Here is an 18528-nt window from a genome sequence, read left to right on the forward strand (position 1 = left end):
CACCTAGAGACAGAAGGCCTCCTCATCGGCTGGATCTTTAGCTAGGGCGAACCCACGGTTATGGGGCAAAATAATCCCCAGGGTTTAGCCGGGAATGGAGGCAGTCTACCCTCCTTCTCTAGTCTAGTGTGTGTTTTATTTAGGGGATGTTCTTATTAGGGGGGGAGGAATATGTTGTGTATTTGGTTGTCATGGTTTTGTTGCTATGGCAACTGAGTTAGATTATTATGGGTTAGCTCAACCGGTTTCAACCGGCCGAGGGAGCTCTCTGTATATATGTAAATAAAATGGAGGTTTTGGTTAGCTGCCTGCTCTCTGGCCTCAAGTGATTGCTTCCTACACCGGCTGCCCCAAGGATATAACACTCCTTATGTCATGAATCACGTCTCTAAGTAGCTCATGTATACATATCGTGCTATGCATAACATATCCTAATCTATGCATGTTCTGTTCCTAGCATGATAAAGGTTTCTTCATACATGATCAATTGGCACCAGGCATCATCTCTCTGAAAGAGAAGTTAGCTGATTCATGTATTCTTAATTTGTTCCGGGATCATCTGGATCATGACTATATCATATCTCTGGCGCATGCCTCATCTGTAGTTGGCATACTTTCTCTGTCTTCTCTTTGCATATCATCTTTGGCTCATGCTTCATGCCTGCTTCATAATAATAACCATATATATCTAGACTTTTTGTTTCATGGTTCATCCATCTGCTCAATTAATGATCTGGAGGATGGCGTGGACTGCACTCTCAGCAAGTTTGCAGATGACACTAAACTGGAAGGAGTGATAGATATGCTGGAGGGTAGCGATAGGATACCCTTAACAAATTAGAGGATTGGGCCAAAAGAAACCGGATGAGGTTCAACAATGGCAAGTGCAGAGTCCTGCACTTAGGACGGAAGAATCCCATGCACTGTTACAGAATAGGGACCGAATGGCTAGGAAGCAGTTCTGCAGCAAAGGACTTAGGGGTTACAGTGGACGAGAAGCTGGATATGAGTCAACAGTGTGCCCTTGTTGCCAAGAAGGCTAATGGCATTTTGGGCTGTATAAGTTGGGGCATTGCCAGCAGATTGACGGACGTGATCATTCCCCTCTATTCAACATTGGTGAGGTCTCATCTGGAGTACTGTATCCAGTTTTGGGCCCCACACTACAAGAAGGATGTGGAAAAATTGGAAAAAGAGTCCAGCAGAGAGCAACAAAAATGATTAGGGGGCTGGAGCACATGACTTATGAGGAGAGGTGGAGGGAACTGGGATTGTTTAATCTGCAGAAGAAAAAATGAGGGGGGATTTGATAGCTGCTTTCAACTACCTGAAAGGGGGTTCCAAAGAGGATGGATCTATACTGTTTTCAGTGGTACCAGATGACAGAACAAGAAGTAATGGCATAAAGTTGCAGTGAGGGAGGTTTAGGTTGGATATTAGGAAAAACATTTTCACTAGGAGGCTGGTGAAGCACTGGAATGGGTTACCTAAGGAGGTGGTGGAATCTCCTTCCTTAGAGGTTTTTAAGGTCAGGCTTGACAAAGCCCTGGCTGGGATGATTTAGTTGGGAATTGGTCCTGCTTTGAGCAGGGGGTTGGACTAGATGACCTCCTGAGGTCCCTTCCAACCCTGATATTCTATGATTCCAATATGTTATCCATGTACAAGGTGTCTATTTCTTGTTTAATTTCTTGATTCCATGCATCTGTTTCATACATAACCTATGGTATTTTCACCATTAACCATCTCTCTGCTTTCTGAATTGCCGGCTCTGTATACTTTCTTTTTGTTCTATCCACTCTTTCTTATACACATCATCTTTGCTCCTTGCACCCATCTCTCTATTCTTTGCCTCATCCATGAACTGCCTGAAGAACAACATCTTGTCCTTTGTACACCATCACCAACATGAAGAATAAGCTACTGGCAGCAAATTATCCCGTACTTGCTAATGAATTAGTTCTCCAAACAATGGAAGATGATCATTCATATCCAGCCTTACATTAGATTCTAAGATCTATGGGACTTCGTTAAGTGAGTTTGGGGCAAGCTACATGGCTTGTTAAACCACATCTCTCATCTGTCTATAAGATGACATTAAGGAAAACAAATGTAGGTGTGACTATATCTCATGTGTGTATGTTTGAGTCACAAACAACCTAGACAGAGGACATTTTGCTGCTTATCTCAAACCTTATGAAGAGGGTTTGCTGTATTTTTATATGACACAAACTTTTCTTCCAGTGCAGGATACCTGATACCGATTTTCACCTTTTATTAGGAACCTGTGCCTTAGATATATAGAGACCATAGGAAAATACCCATAGAATAAACTTAAGCAAACATTGCACCTCCTTTCAATAGGGAATTGTGCCAAGAGTGGTTAATCAGGGGTATCCATACAGAATATGTGTAGGAGTTGGAATCAGACCTTTCCATGTGTTCCCTCTATTGGCTGACCTATTGAAGTTAATTATTCATCTCACAGATGGAGTCCAGTGTTTCTGAATTCTTATCTAAATGCTGGGAAGAGGACATCACTGATGGAAATAGATCTCTCTTTTTATCTTACATTTCACAATTCTTGCTCTTTAGATTACATGGAGCACAGGTATCACCCGTCAGGCCAGTATAAACATGCAGGGACAGATTCTCTACTGTTCTCCAGCTTCTTTGTATGCTTTCATGACACATAGCGGCTGGAAGCAGCCAAGGCCATCCAGCTGAGAAGTCCCCCAGCACAGGGAGAGTTCTCAGCTAGTAAACAGCTAGCATATCCTATAGGAGTTTTCCTCCACCTCTCTATAGGGGGCTGTAGCGGGGTGGACACCCCGCTCTGGCCCTGAAAGGGTTAAAAGCCAGCCCTTGGAGAGGCCTGGGGCTGAGAGCCAATAAGAGCCAGGCTGGGCCCTATAAAAGAGCTGCTGGGCCAGAAGGCAAGGAGTCTCACTGTAGCCCTGGAGTGGGAAGGGCCAGCTGCCTGAGAGGAAGTTACCTGAACTGGAGCAGTGCTGGGGAATAGGGCAAGGGAGCTGGGGAGCTCCATCCTGGTAAAACCCCAGGCTGCAGGCCTTGTTGAAGGGCTACAAAGGTACTGGGGCTGCAGAGATACAGAATATCTGGGAATAGGCAAAGGCAGCAGGTCCTAACCCCCTGCCAATGATGAGTGGCCAATACAGACTGCAGTCTGCCCCAGTGAGCGGGGGCTAGATGATCACTGGCAGTAGCCACTGAGACAAGGTGGGTTTAGAAGGTTGGTGGTTCCCCTGGGAGGGGAGACACAGAGCATGGAGGTACTGCTGGGGAAAAACCCTGAGGTAAAGGGCACCAGGGTCCGGCAGGGACACGGGGCCAGCGGCAGCCGAGACACTGGCCTGCGGAGGGCACTCCATATGCTGGAAAAGAGCTAATTCCCGGATGACCAGCAGGAGGTTCTGCACCAGTGAGTTTCACTTTGCTGCAGGGGCACACAGCACAGCCAGTGTGTGCTCAGCTCCACAATCCCCAGTTGGCCAATCATCCCCCGGGGAACATGGTCAGTTGGTGTGAGATAGAGCTGCCCAGTACAGATGGCGCTGGGTAGATACACTGTGAGAATCTAGAACTACAACCAGCTCCCTGCCATTCCCACAGCTCTCCATTTCCAGATGTAATCGCACCCACCCTAGTAGTTTAGGAGAGTTATGTGAAATCCTGGAAGCAGGGATTTTTGTCCAGCTTTTGCATGCAAGAAGAAAGTTTAGCTATCGAAATGTCACAGCAAAGGCAGAAAGCAAGAAGTTCATTAACCAGCAGGAATAAACAAAGGATGCTGATCATCTGCACTGATTATAAGTCCAGCAGGAGAAAACAAAGGGCTAGATCCTCAACTGGTGTAAATCAGTCTAGCTCTGTAAAAGTCAATGGAGCTATGATAATATGCTGACCCATTGTGGCTGGTTACTCTGTTAATATTCTCAGTTGTATTTTATTTTTAGATGCATCTTTTGCATACACCAAAATAAATAATGGGACTGGATGGATACAGGACTGGCACTAGAATATGGAGCCTTTCACCTTTAGAACCAGGTCACGCAAAGCCAGTAGTTGTTAGCACCTGAAGGTTCTTTAGTGACTTTCATGAAATGAGTTGATGATCTAGTGAACATGTGTCCACCCATCAAAGCCACCACCATCACCACTGCTACCCTGGCTGTCAGTCTCAGAAGAGAGGCCACAGATCGAATGAACATGGAAAATGAACTATCCTCTTACTCCTAGAAGTGGTTCCTGTTAAACCAATTTGAGGTACATTAATGCTTAGGGGGCAATAAATGAGGAAGCTCAGATTGCTGGTGGTAGTGCTGGATAAGCAGAGGAATTCTGTTATCCTGGCATGTTTCACCAGCTCTAAAACCAAGCAAGAGAGAATTAGTTTGATTGAACTCTGAAACTACTTTGGGGACCTCAGAAAAATTACTTCTGCCACGTTTCATTCACTATTGAAAATGTTTTTTTTATTCATCTATTTAACCTGACGTCTGCGTTGATACGTGTTTGCTGCCAATCAAGGCACCTGTCGCAAAAGCACCGCATTCTCCAAGAAGCTGGTGTGGCAGTTCTGACTTGGATATTGAGGTATGACAAAAGGGTTATGTGGAGAAGCATAGGTGTAAGAGAGCAAACCAAAGTGAAAGGCGTCTTGCAGACTGTGGAAAAGCCAAAAGCAACAGCAGATGGATTGTGTCATGAGAATGGGAGATTTGAAAGGAACTCTCTTCTGACTAATGGACAATACTATCCATTGAGCACCAGAGCACCAGATGCACAGCAAAGATGGAGGAGAGATTAACTCAACAAACTTTGGACAACTCACATGGTCAGTGCAGGCACAAGACAGGGAGGTTATTTGTCAGCAGCATCGTGAGGCTTTTATACAAGAGTTGATGATGTTGCTGCCCTCCTGGTGAGCCTAAGGTTGAGTTGATAAGGTTGAGAAATTCTCTAACCACATTTTATTTGAAATGACTGACCTTTGTCCTGGTATTTCACTTTTTCAGTCACCAGCAGTTGTTTCGACACTTACCACTGTGCTTGTGTCTAGGTCTCACCATTTGCCTTCTTATGTCTCTGCTATGGCCACGAGCTTTTCCTCCACAGACTGAATGCCATGCTCATCAGCTAATGCCAGGAGTCTCACGCCTGCCTTTTGAGTGAAGCAGGAGAGATGCCAGCATATTAGTGACAAGGCAGGATTTGTAGCCTCTCTGGGAGAATCGACATAGCATAGAACCAGGACACATGCCCCTCTGTTTGAAATGCAATATTCACATGCCAGTACAGTCAGATTCAAGCTTCCAGCCTCTCAGGGACAGTAGGTTCCATTACTTCCATATATATGTCAATACACTAGTGCCAAGATTCAAGCTCACATTTTCTAGGTACATTGGTAACCAGCACACAGATTCAAGCTTGCAGCTAAGAAACTTTCTGTGATTGTGATCTCTGAGAAGAGTAGCAGCTCTGAAAGGTGAACTTAAAAAGCCCCACATTGGCTTCCCGATCTAGCATGACCATCCCAGAATATTCATTCTGGCACCATGTCTCCATCACCTTTCAATTCTACAATAGCCTTAGATGCCAAATCTTGCTAAGCAAAGTCTAGTGACATGTGATGGTGTTACATGATAGTAGGTCTTCATGCTATGTTTAGCCAATAGAACTTTCCATCTGTCAAAGAGAATGTTTTATTTAGAAGCACTAATCTCCCGGATTCATTTGATACTATAAATATCAAGAAGTCACCGGTTCCCTTTCCATACAATGTTTTAGTAACTTACCTGCCATCTCAAACTATGAAGGTCCGAAGAAAAATTAGCACTCAGCCACCTGTAGTCTTGAAACAAGAGTGATCCATTAATTTTGTTAATTGAAACCACTGCCACTATGGGCCCAGCTAACAAGTGATGGAGGCAACAGATAGCCAAGGTGAGTATCAATGATAAATGCAAGTTCATTAGATTAATTTTTGTTCCCATTTGTTACAATAGGCTGATGCTCCGTGATTTATTTATCCACTTTGGTGCTTCGTGGTTTGATATAGATAAATGTATCAGGATATAATGGCAATAACTTCCAAGGATGGTGAAAAACTGGTGAAGGTTCAGAGAAGAACTACAAGACTGATTCATGGGCTGGAAAACACACCTTGCGATGAGAGATTTAAGAAGCTCAATCTATTTAGTTTATTTAATTTTTTTAAAACGGTCCAGAGGTGATCTTGGCAATTACAGGCCAGTAGATCTAACTTCAGTACCAGGCAAATTGGTTAGTGGTTTTTTTTTAACTTTTTTTTTTGGCGACCCAGTTGAAGAAAATTGTTCATACCCATGACCTAACAGAGCTGGGGATGAGGGGTTTAGGGTGTGGGAAGGGCTCAGGGCTGGGGCAGAGGGGTTTGGTGTAGGAGGGGGCTCCAGGTTTGAGAGGGCTCAGGGCTGGGGTGGGGGTTGGGGTGCAGGGGGGTCAGGGCTCTGGGGTGGGGTCAGGGATGAGGGATTTGGGGTACGGGGGGCTCCAGGTTGTGGGGGGGGGCTCTGGGCTGGGGCAGGGGATTGAGGCGTGGGGTTACCTTGGCTCGCTCCCAGTCAGCAGCGCAGCAGGGGTACTAAGGCAGGCTTCCTGTCTATCCTGGAACCACGCTGTGCCCCAGAAGCAGCCAGAAGCAGGTCCAGCTCCTAGGCAGAGGTGCACAAGCAGCTCCACGCAGCTCTCGCCTGCAGGCACCGCCCTCCCCCCGGCTACCGGCCAATGGGAGTGCGGAGCCCATGCTCGGGGCAGGGGCAGCACATGGAACCCCACGGCCGCCCCTCCTAGGAGCCAGACCTGCTGCTGGCCACTTCCAGGGCGCCGGTAGGAGCTAGCCTGCCTTAGCCGGGCAGCACTGCCAACAGGACTTTTAACGGCCCCGATCAGTGGTGCTGACCAGAACCACTGCAACCCAGTGCCTTACATTCCGCGACCCGGTAATGGGTCGTGACCCGCAGTTTGAAAACCACTGATCCAGTCTAACCTCTTGCACTTTGCAGGCCACAGAACCTCACCCACCCACTCCTGAAATAGACCCCTAACCTCTGGCTGAGTTACTGAAGTCCTCAAAGCATGACTTAAAGACTTCAAGTTACAGAGAATCCACCATTTACACTAGTTTAAAGCTGCAAGTGACCCAGGTGGGCCCCATGTTGCAGAGGAAAGCAACAAAAAAAACAACCCCAGGATTTCTGCCAGTCTGACCTGAGAGAAAATTCCCTCCTGAATCCAAATATGCCAATCAGTTAGACCCTGAACATGTGAGCAAGACTCACCAGCCAGACACCTGGAAAATAATTTGCTGTAGTAACTCAGAGACTTTTCCATCTAGCATCCCATCACTGGCCACTGAAGATATTTGCCGCTCTTAGTCGCAGATCAGCTACACACCATTGTAAGCAGTAAACAGACTTATCAGCAGGGCCGGCTCCAGAGCCCAGCGGGGCAAGCACCTGCCTGGGGCGGCCCTTTCCCGGGGGGGCGGCAGGCTGGGCCGGCGGACCTGCCGCAGTCATGCCTGCGGGAGGTCCACCGGAGCCCCGGGAGCAGCGGACCTGCCGCAGGCATGACTGCGGAGGGGACGCTCGGCCGGCGGCTCCAGTGGACCTCCCGCAGGCATGACTGCGGACGGTTCGCTGGTCCCGCGGCTCGGCTGGACCTCCCGCAGGCATGACTGCGGACGGTTCGCTGGTCCTGCGGCTCGGCTGGACCTCCCGCAGGCACGCCTGCGGCAGCTGAACCGGAGCCGCCGGACCTCCGAACCGCCCACAGCTGCGGGAGGTCCAGCCGAGCCGCGCGACCAGTGGACCCTCTGCAGTCATGCCCGCGGGAGGTCCGCTGCTCCCGCGGCTCGGGGGCGCCTCCCAGGCATGGCTGCTTGGGGCGGCCAAAAACCTAGAGCCGCCCCTGCTTATCAGACACATAGATGAACACGATTTGTTGAAGAAGAGTCAAAATGGCTTTTGTAAAGGGAAATCGTGCCTCACAAATCTATCAGAATTCACTGGGGGCCGGGGGGGTCAACAAACGTGGACAAGGGTGATCCAGTAGATTTGGACTTTCAGAAAGCCTTTGAAAAGGTCCTTAAGCAAAGTAAGCAGTCATGAGATAAGAGGGAAAGTCCACTCATGGATCAAGAACTGCTTAAAAGAGAGGAAACAAAGGGTAAAAATAAATGGTCAGTTTTCAGAACAGAGAGAGGTAAATAGTGGTGTACCCTATGGATGTGTACTGGGACCAGTGTTGAACAACATATTCATAAATCATCTGGAAAAAAGGGATAAACAGTAAAGTATTTGCAGACGATACAAAATTACTCAAGATAATTAAGGCCAAGGCAGACTGGGAAGAGTTAAAAAGGGGATCTCACAAAACTCAGTGACTGGACAAAAAAATGGCAGCTGAAATTAAATGGTGAAAAATGCAAAGTAATATACATTAGAAAAAATAATCCCAACTATATATAAAAACAATGGGCTCTAAATTAGCTGTTACCACTCAAGAAAGATCTTGGAGTCATTGTGGATAGTTCTCTGCAAAAGTCTGCTCAATGTGCAGCAGCAGTCAAAAAACCAAACAGAATGTTAGGAACCATTAGGAAAGGGATAGATAATAAGACACTAAATATCATAATTTAACTCTATGTAAATCCATGGTATGCCTACACCTTGAATACTGCGTGCAGTTCTGGTTGCCCCATCTCAAAAAAGATACATTATAATTGGAAAAAAGTACAGAGAAGAACAAAAATTATTAAGGGTATGGAACAGCTTCCATACAAGGAGAGATTAAAAAGACTGGGACTTTTCAGTTTGGAAAAGAGACAACTTAGGGGAGAATATGATGGAGATCATGAATGGTGTGAAGAAAGTGAGTGTTATTTACTCCTTCACATAATACAAGAACCAGGGACCACCCAGTGAAATTAATAGGCAGCAGATTTAAAACAAACTAAAAGAAATACTTCATACAACGCACAGTCAATTCTGTGAAATTCGTTGCCAGGGGATGTTGTGAAGGCCAAAATGATAACAAGGGCCCAAAAAGAATTAGATAAATTCATGGAGGATAGATCCATCAATAGCTATTAGCCAAGATGGTCAGGGATGCAACCCCATATTCTGGGTGTCCCTAGCCAAGAGCTGGGAATGGACGACAGGGGAAGGATCACTCAGTGATTGCTTGTTCTGTTCATTCCCTCTGAAGCACCAGGCATTGGCCACTGTCAGAAGACAGGACACTAGGCTAGATGGACCATTGCTCTGACCCAGAATCTCTGTTCTTATATAAGACACTATTAAGAAGAAACTTGCTCACAGTCTATGAGTTCCCTCACTGGGAAAAGATCTCTGATATTAGAGGGCTTTTTAATATAGCAGATAAAGGTGTTACGAGATCCACCAGCTAGAAGTTGAAATTCAAAATGGAAACATGATGAGTTACGTTTTTAATAATAAAGGTAATTAACCAGTGAATGTGGTAAATTCTCCAACACTTGGTGTCTTTAAATCAAAGTTGGATGTCTTTCCTAAAGATATACTCTAGTTCAACCATAAGTTATTGGATTCAATGCAAGAATCACAGGGTGAAACTCTATGGCCTGTGTTATGCAGGTAGTCATATAAGATACTTGTAGCCTTAAAATCCATGAGCCAGATCCTCAGCATAGGTCTATTTACTTCAATGAAGCTATGCTGATTTATATCAGCTGAAGATCTGGTTCTGTGCATCTATAAATTGATCACCACAACCCAGTGTTAAGTTCCAAGCGAGCAACAGGAAGAATGCTAGATCCAATTTCTAAAACATCGTCCTATGTAAACCAGAGATGAGGAGCACAAGTTGAAGGATCAGCAGTGGAATAGCCATTTAGGGGTATTCTCACATTCCAGCCAGGGCTGAGTGACTGGCAAACTTCCAGCAATCTTGATGTTTCAGTTTGGAATGGAAAGGTCACATACTTGTCTGAAGCTTATCCAAACTTCTTTGGTGGAGAAGTTAGACTTGAAACTTGCAAGGGATGCTTTATTCAAACTGGGCCTAATCCTGTTCACATTGAAGTCAATGCCATAACTGTCTTAAATCTTGGACTTGACACTTAATAGTTGCTGGTTTTATTAAAACCAGAAATAACTCAGAGACAGACTTCATTACTGCTATTTCTGGACAAAACCTGGCAGGGCAGAGTTACACAACATTAAGAAGATGGACATCAACTAGAATTACCCAAGGTTTTTACAAACCTCATAAAACATCTGATTACACTGTGGGATGAAGAGTTGTTTTCATTCTTGTGTAATCTGTAACCATTCGTGCATGCATGCCAGAGACCTGGATTGGGGTGACAAGTTTGCCCTCCCTCTTTTACCCTGTTATTTAAAGAAAGAAAGTAGAGTTTAAACTGTTTAGCATTGCAAATCCTCCATCACTTGGAGTTTTTAAACAAAGATTGGATGTCTTTCTGAAAGATATGCTCCAGCTCAACCACAGCACAACTATTCATACAACCTTTAGCGAACTCAAGGCAGGAGTCACTGGGTGAAGTTCTAAACCCTGTGTAATCCAGGTGGTCAGACTAGATGACAGTGGTCTCTTCTAGCCTTAAAACTCTACGAATTCTTTATTATATATGTTTTTGGCCAATGTCAGACCCACTCTTTATACAGCTAGGAGGAAAAATGTTTATTCCAGTGGTGGTACTTAGATTCTTAGACCCAACGAAAAGGGATATGTCATGTCAGTATACTTGCTCTGAGAGTTTTCAAAACACTTACCCAGTACTAGTCCATTATCTGTGGGAGTTCCACTAATATTTCCAAGGAGGAAAACCTGACATTCAGAGCAGATTTTCAGACACCAGCTTCCATTTCCATAGGGTACAAGTGCAATTTAAAAAAAAAAAATTAATTCTGGGAGGTTTTTTAAACTTCAAAATCTACCTAATTCCTCTGCTTTTGGCTGTTCACTAATGGCCTGATCCAAAGCCCATTGAAGTCAGTGGGAATCTGTCCATTTCAAGGGGCTTTCAGTCAGACTCTTCACCATGTAAATTGTGGGCACGCATACGTGCAGTCACAAAACTGTACCTACCATTATTTTACAGCTAGAAAGGGAAGCTAGTTCAAATCCAGCCTTCAGTCTTTAAGCAGAGCAAGCCCTGGAAATAGTGAATACTTGAGGATTTTCTCAAATTCTTTTCAATCGGATTTTTAGTCTATCATTTTAAACACTATTGTAAAGGCTGAAACTAAAACACGTTTCAGTGCAATTTTTAAAATCACACACATTATTTTAGCATTGCTCACCAAAAGTGCTAGATTTGTTTCAAGAAAGCGGCACTGAAGTGGGTGTGTTTTAGTAAAAGAAGTGATCAGTATCCTTTTCATTACACTCACCCGCTCAGTCCACAGTTCAGATCTGGAGGACTCACATTCCAGGTGTGGCATTCAGAGCCTAGGGTTTGATTCAAGCCTCACCTGACAGCATTCCAGGGGAATCTTGCTTGGAAATGTTAAAGCAGCACAAGAGGAGGAAGGATGGTCTTGCAGTTAAGGCACTGGACTAAGACCTGAGACTTCTCAATTCAGCTCCCAGCCCAGATTAACTGACTTGCTTGAAGTCATGCAGGCAATCTGTGCTTCAGTTTCCCCTTTATAAAAAGGGGATACTACTCTGCTACATCACCGGGGTCGTCAGGATGAATTAATGTATGTCTGTGAGGATCTCAGCTGCTACAGTGACAAAGGCTATATTAACATCTAGCTAGATGGGGAGCAATTTCATTTTATGGAACAGAGGTAAATGCAACAGAAGGGCCCATTCTGTCACCATTACTCCAATAGAAGTCAGTAGGGACCAGTCACTGCCTATGGTACTACACAACATGGGTAAGGGCAGCAGGCTCTACACCCAAAGCAGTGAAAATGGGCCAACATGAAATCTGAGTGCAAGTTTGGTTTGCACATGGAAGAGGAGCTATTCTGGCCCTCATTCAAGCACTCTTGAAATTACAGCCCAACAGAATATGCCCAATGGGTCTGCCTCACTTGAGATTTTCTTGGGGGGAGGGAGGGGCAGAGATGAAAGTAAGCTGGTATGGGCCAGTACGCCATGCCGGGCTGGACCAGCTTCTCTGGCAGTGATTTAAAGGGCCCAGGGCTCCAGCTGCTGCAGGGAGCTCCAGGCCCTTTAAATCACCACCAGAGCTCTGGCAGCTAGGCTTGAGCCCCGCTGCTCTGGCAGCGCTTTAAAGGGCCCGGGGCTCCCCACAGTGGCAGGAGCACAGGGCTCCCGCGGTGATTTAAAGGGCCCAGAGCTCAGCGGCAGCTGGAGCCCCGGGCCCTTTAATTTGCCCCTGAGCCCCTGGGCTCCCAGTCACCTCTGCAGCTGATAGCTCTGGGGTGATTTAAAGGCCCTGGGGCTCCCTGCCTCTTCTGGTTGAGGCCCCACCCCCACTCAGGACTCCAGCATCCCGGTAAGTCCTTTAAATTACTTTCATCCCTGGGGTGGGGGATTGTGTGCAGGAGTGAGATGTGAGGAGGAGAGTGCAGTGTGTGTTAGGGCACTCTTTGCTCTGACGCTAACAATACCACCTTTCCCGCTCTGCTTCCATTCACTCACTACTGTATAGGTCTGGTAGCCTTAGGCAGCTTCTTGGGCCTCACTGAGTTTCACATCAGGATCGCATAGAACATTATGCCCCCCCCCCCCATCAAGTCCTTTGCCTACTTCTCAATGACCTTGGCAGCTGGCTTCCACCACTACCAATGCTAGGTGCATGTCCATGCTGCAGCCCTGGGGAGAGGAGTTCTAGTGAGTATGAAAGTTTCAAGTAGCTCCTGAAAGCAACCAGAGCGTATTCAGGCCCAATTTCTCCTGGATCTTCTTTCTCCCTCCCCATCCCTAGAGAGAAATGCTCTAGAGGAAGTGTAACTCTCACACTTTTTGGGTGTGGTGTTCTGGCACATCTGGTGGCACCAAGACCACGTAGAGAGCAAGAGAGAGATAAATGCCCCACTTGCAGTGCCAACAGACCCCCGTCGTCAGCAAGCAGGATCAAACCTGGGGCCTGCGGAGCTTAGTGCATGAACCTCTACCGTATGAGCTCAAGGCCAGTTGGTTTTTAGCTCATGCCCTAGAGGCTCATGCACTAAGCTACAGAGGTCCCTGGTTCGATCCTGCCTGCTGACACCTGGGGTCTGTTGGTGTTACAAGTGGGACACAACACCACACCCAGAAGGTGTGTGGGTTACAGAAGCAGATGTGAAGTCTGTTCATTCCTCCATTGAAGCCAGCACCTTGACTATGACAGTTGTTACTACTGAGACCAGCTGCGACTTGACCCAAGACTCCACAGCCCAGATTCACAGGGGGTAATTGGGAACTAACTTCCAATGATCCCAGTGGCAGTTAGTACCTTTGTGAATCAGGGCCCAACTGTGTGGGAGGGAAGGTGAATATGCCAGAGAGTAACTCTTGCTAAGAGAGCCCATGTCACACAGAGTTTTGCTATGAAATCCATGGTGCTGGCACATAAAAGATGTCTCCCTGCTTCCCTACCACTCCAAAATAGAATTGAATGGTGGGCAAGGTGGCAGCATGAGATTCCTAGAGATAAATTCAGTGCTCTGATGAAAGCAGCATCTTAATTCCGAGCTTTATTAAAAGGATAAGGGCGTGTCAGGGCAGAAGCAGTCCCTTCTCCAGATTAAAAAAAAGTTTTGGCTAAGACAATGCCGGAAAGACTTCTAGTTTCATGCTTCTATGGAGGTAGTGCAAACAGACAACGTAACTGAAGAGGAGACTGGCCTTTTTCTAACCATGATTGAATAGCATAGGTAAGGATAGCACTGCATGGCTTCTGCCTACATACAGAAGGTGGTACAGAAACTGCCAGGGAGGTAGGACTGCTAAGGCTGATTAACTTTGGCATAGTGGCCTTTGTAGTGGGTTTGGCAACATTATCTTCAGATGGTTCCAAATACTGACAGCCAGGGCATTTACCTATACCAGCCTCCTCCTGTCCTTCATTGCTGCTTTGGCTTCCTGTGAAGTGATGCCACCAGTACACTAAACCTAGAGCTGGGTGCACAACATTTTCCAAAATTAGATTTACACAGTTAAATTTCTGCATTTCAGCCAAACAACAGATCATGACCATCTCTATGGACTGAGATAACCAGCTTTGCTTTCTGCTCCTTCTAGAGGTCTCATTTAAGAAAGCAATTCTCTATGCTACAGCCAGTCTTTTATCCACTCCCTAAACGGGATCTGATCATTTACAGATCATTTTATTCACCCAGTTCCCCACTGCCAGTGAAAGTCAGAAATGCTCCTACCACAGAAAACTTTAGTGGCAGGATCTTTTCCTAAACCTTCTAGTATTTGCTGGGCTCCTGCTCTCTTCATTTCAGAGAACCTGAGAAATTTTTCTTCTCCCAACATGTTGCTGTAGCCAGGCAGGTGGAGACTTTGGAAATAACTGTTGTATGAACTGGACCATTAGTGAAACCCTCAGAGCCACAATTGTTACAATATCTTCCTCAGACATTTTATTAAATGCTCACACACACAAAAATAAATCCAGGACAGAATCAATTAAAGCAGAAAGCAAACTGAGGGATGAGAGAGGCCCCATAAGCCAGGGGTTCCTATTTGAGGAGAACAGAAGCAAGCTGCAGGAGGAAGAACAGAAACATTTTTTTTAATGAGAGGAGATCAGGGATGTGCCAAAGACTGTGGGCTAGAGGACATGAAGTTTACAGATTGACCCGGGAGAGTTAGTTTGCAAGGACTGGACTGAAAACCAAATCCTCTCCGTTCCTGTGGAAGTCTGAGGTTTACTAATCTCCAGGGGCTCTCCCCAGCACTACAACAAGCCCCTACCTCCCCAGAACACCCTTCTGCCTAGGCAGCTCCGATGGGTGAAGAAAAGGGTGAAGATTGCTTGTTTCCAAGCTGCACCAACGCAGTCCACACACAGGAGCACAGGCCAAGGTTTGCTGATGCACTTTGATGGGAATACTTCACACAGCTCCACTGGGGCTCATGTTAAAAAGATTAGCTCAATGGGTTTGAGTATGTAGCAAATGGGAAAGGAACCCTCAGAGTCATCAGCGAAGATCAAAAGGCAAGAGCTACTGCATGGGCTCAAACCCCAAGTCTGAGCTGCCACTGTTGACATGGGACAGTCAGTCTGGAAGAGACTGGCACTGTGATTGACAGGTGAAGGGACCACCTCAGTATGGAAATAGCTGTAGAATTAGGAAAGTCTGAATTGGAATCTTGTATTCAACTGGAATAGACTAACCTGGCCTGGACAGCCACACAAAGGCAGAGGAGAGGGTCAGTCATATAGGTTTTCCCTACCTCGTATTAAAGTTCACAGCAGAAGAGGCACAGGTGAAGAGATGGAAAAACAAACAGGAGGTAAGTTTTCCCCACTTACAGAAGAACATGGTGGTTCTTTGATACATACAACATGGTCTAGATTGCCAGTACAGTTGTGGCTCCACCGGATTATGGAGGCCTAAGTAGAGGTGGTTCTAAGAATCAGTCCACCAGCCTCCTCTGTTGAGCATTCCCCTGCTTCCCCACCACACCCATTAATTTTTCTGTTCAGCTTTATCCCTCCTGTTCCCAAAGAGGAAGTAGCTGGAGGTTTCTCACTGGTTATTGAGACACCTTCTACCCCCTGCTTGATTAAGCAAATTGGCAGATCCTTCTCTGTGTATGTTTGAGAGATTAGAGAGGGCCAAAGTAATGGCCTCCCATCTCCAGCATGGAAACAGAAGGGCCCAGAGGAGCCAAATACAAAACAGCAAAGAGTCATTTAGAAAGTTAAAGTGAGGAACAATAGCCAGCTGATTATGTTCCTTTCATCCACATGAAAGCAGCGTGGGGCGATGCTCCCACCCGAGGATACAGCCAGGCTGTTCTGGAGCAGAGAGAAGTTGCCCACCAGGGACTGGGAGAAAGACATCCTTCAGTGATCTCCCTTATAGCAGAGGAAGCATCAGCGTTGAGTACAGGGTTGCATCTAGCCAGGACCAAACTCCGCTGTAAAAGAAAAACAGAACAAAGGACAAGCTTACTATAGCAGATAGTGAGAGTGATCATCGGGGCTACAGACAGACAGCACAAGATGCTTCCTCCCCTGTATCTCTTTTGAGTGTTCCTCCTGGGTTTACAGCCCCTATACACTGGCTCAGCTGGTGTACAAGAGCTGCTTACAACCCAGAATGGGAGCCTAGAACGTCTGAGAAGACATCAAACCACTTTCAAGGCCTCTCGATTCTGCTGCTCTGTTACTGTGACATGAGGCGATCGGCAACAGGCAGGAGACCATACACAGCAGCAAGGGTCCTCGACAAGTCATGTTACCCTGGCAGAGAGAGATTCATTTCAGTGCAGTTAGCTCATCCCTAGGAGGAGTCATTTAGATGCTAGAGGTGATGCTGCCCCAGTCTTCCCCTCTGAGCCCAAGAAAAATACTAAAGCAAAGCTTTCCCTTAGCGACCATCTGCAGCAACACAGGTATCAAGTTCCCTTAGCTCATTCTTCCGCACAGAACAGCTGATTCTGTGCCGACATTCCAGCATCCCAAATTACTTCTCCAACTTGAAGTTAATGACTCTTCCACACGGATACTTCCCCTGTTTAAAGGTCAAACTAGAGACTAGGTTTGATTAAAGCTTCTCTCTAAGCACAGTAGAGCAGCATAAGAGGGATCCCAAGACCAGGCAGGTTTCAGGATGTGCATCAGCATGAAGTACACACTTAACACTTTAAGAATCCCATGGACTTAGTCTCAACTTCACTTGCTTTTCCTGAAGCTTCACAAGCTATTTGGGTTCTTTGAGCAGTTTATTCCCCCTCGGTTTTATAATGAATCCCTTTTAAATATCCACTACAGTCAGTAAGACGAAGCAATGCATCTTTCTTTGCTCTCCTATTGTTCCAATGTACAGCATGGGCGGGGAGGTATTCCTACCGAGATGACAGATTGCTCCAGAAGAGAGCTCTCCAAAAAGCATGCAGAACTCTGAGGGAGGAGATACAGAAAGTAGATCTCATGACACAAACATGTCATCATCCCCCACCCCCCAAAATCTATGAAACTGAAAGGTGGAAAATTTGAAAGTGATGAAAGGTATCACTCCCATTCTGCCAGAATCTGTCTGTGGACTCCATTGCCATGTGATATCACTGAGACCAAGGATTTATTGGAATTCAAAAAAAAGAATTGGACATTTACATGGATAAACAAGAATATTCAGAGTTCTAATAGCAAGGATCTTTAAAAAAAAAATCAAGCGTATTGGAAGTGATATGTATATAAGCCAGCTTTTAACTATTGGGAGTAAGACTTTCACACTGGACTGATTACCTCCCAGCTGCAGGGAACCTGGCACCTTCCTCTGAAACAGCTGCAAGGATTAGACAGATACAGGACCAGACGAGGCACTGCTTTCATCCAGTGTAGCAATTCCTATGGCCTAGACATGACTTTCGGGGGTTGAGGCATAGGGAAAGTCGTCAACTCGACCATGAGGTGTCTCACTATTGTGAGGGAGGTGTGTTTCCACCTGCCTCCTTTTGCATAGATCAGTTTGTTTTGTACAGCTACACAAAACAAAGGCTGGTGCCTCCCCCTCCACTTCACAAGCCATTAAACGCTAAAGTGGCATTTTGGTTCCTTTTCGGAGAGTGGTGTTACTTGTGCCATTTATACAGCAATGCATCAAACAAGCTTCCTAGCTTCAGAGTCAGCGACTGGCACCAGGAAACATAAGAGCCCCAAGTCAGTCTAAACAGCAAGAAATGCCTTTGTTTTTAGCAGGGCCGCCCAGAGGATTCAAGGGGCCTGGGGCAAAGCAATTTCAGTGGCCCCTTCCATAAAAAAAAGTTGCAATACTATAGAATACTCTACTCTTGTGGGGGCCCCTGCAGGGCCCAGGCCCTGGGGCAAATTGCCTCACTTGCTCCCCGCTCCCCCTCCGGGCGGCCCTGGTTTTTAGCACCACAAGAAATATTTTAGCCAGCTAGAGTTCTGTTTATTGCTGGCCATAAGAAGATTTATATAAAAATCTAATGACCTACCCATGGCCACACTCCAGATATTCCCTAGATGTAGAGTGTGTTTTGCTCAAAGCAGGTTTAATGAAGGATGCCTAGGAGGTCCAACCTGCATAAGAGACATTTGCAGTGGTATAACTACATGGATACAAAAGGGGTGCAAACCTCTTATATAGTCTATGATTCCCCTGCTCACATACAAGCAAGCTAGATTGAGCATAATTCGTAACGTAGCCATGGTGGCATAGGTTGCAGCAGCAACGGCCCAGCTATGCTGAGCACATACCCACTAGTTTCAGGCAGATTTGTACACAGCACAGTTCAGCCAGGCCTCCACTGCCGCTACCCAGTGCTCCTACTGCTATTTACGTGTACACAAACGAG

At 46.1% G+C, this 18528-nt stretch overlaps 2 protein-coding genes across 6 annotated transcripts in view; one reads left to right on the forward strand and one right to left on the reverse strand.

Annotated features, from left to right (window-relative positions):
• LOC123370532 (proline-rich protein 33-like) overlaps positions 1 to 18528 on the forward strand; it is a 28170-nt gene that overhangs the window by 4975 nt on the left and 4667 nt on the right. The gene's annotated exons all lie outside the window — the stretch shown is intronic.
• Positions 14593 to 18528, reverse strand: part of LSP1 (lymphocyte specific protein 1) — an 89856-nt gene continuing 85920 nt past the window's right edge. For all 5 annotated transcript variants that reach the window (XM_045017193.1, XM_045017192.1, XM_045017196.1 and 2 more), the window contains one exon: positions 14593 to 16125. The gene's annotated coding sequence lies outside the window, so the exon portion shown is untranslated. The remainder of the gene's footprint in view (positions 16126 to 18528) is intronic.

This window comes from Mauremys mutica, chromosome 4 (genome assembly GCF_020497125.1).
Source record: "Mauremys mutica isolate MM-2020 ecotype Southern chromosome 4, ASM2049712v1, whole genome shotgun sequence".
Classification (NCBI taxonomy): Eukaryota; Metazoa; Chordata; order Testudines; family Geoemydidae; genus Mauremys; species Mauremys mutica.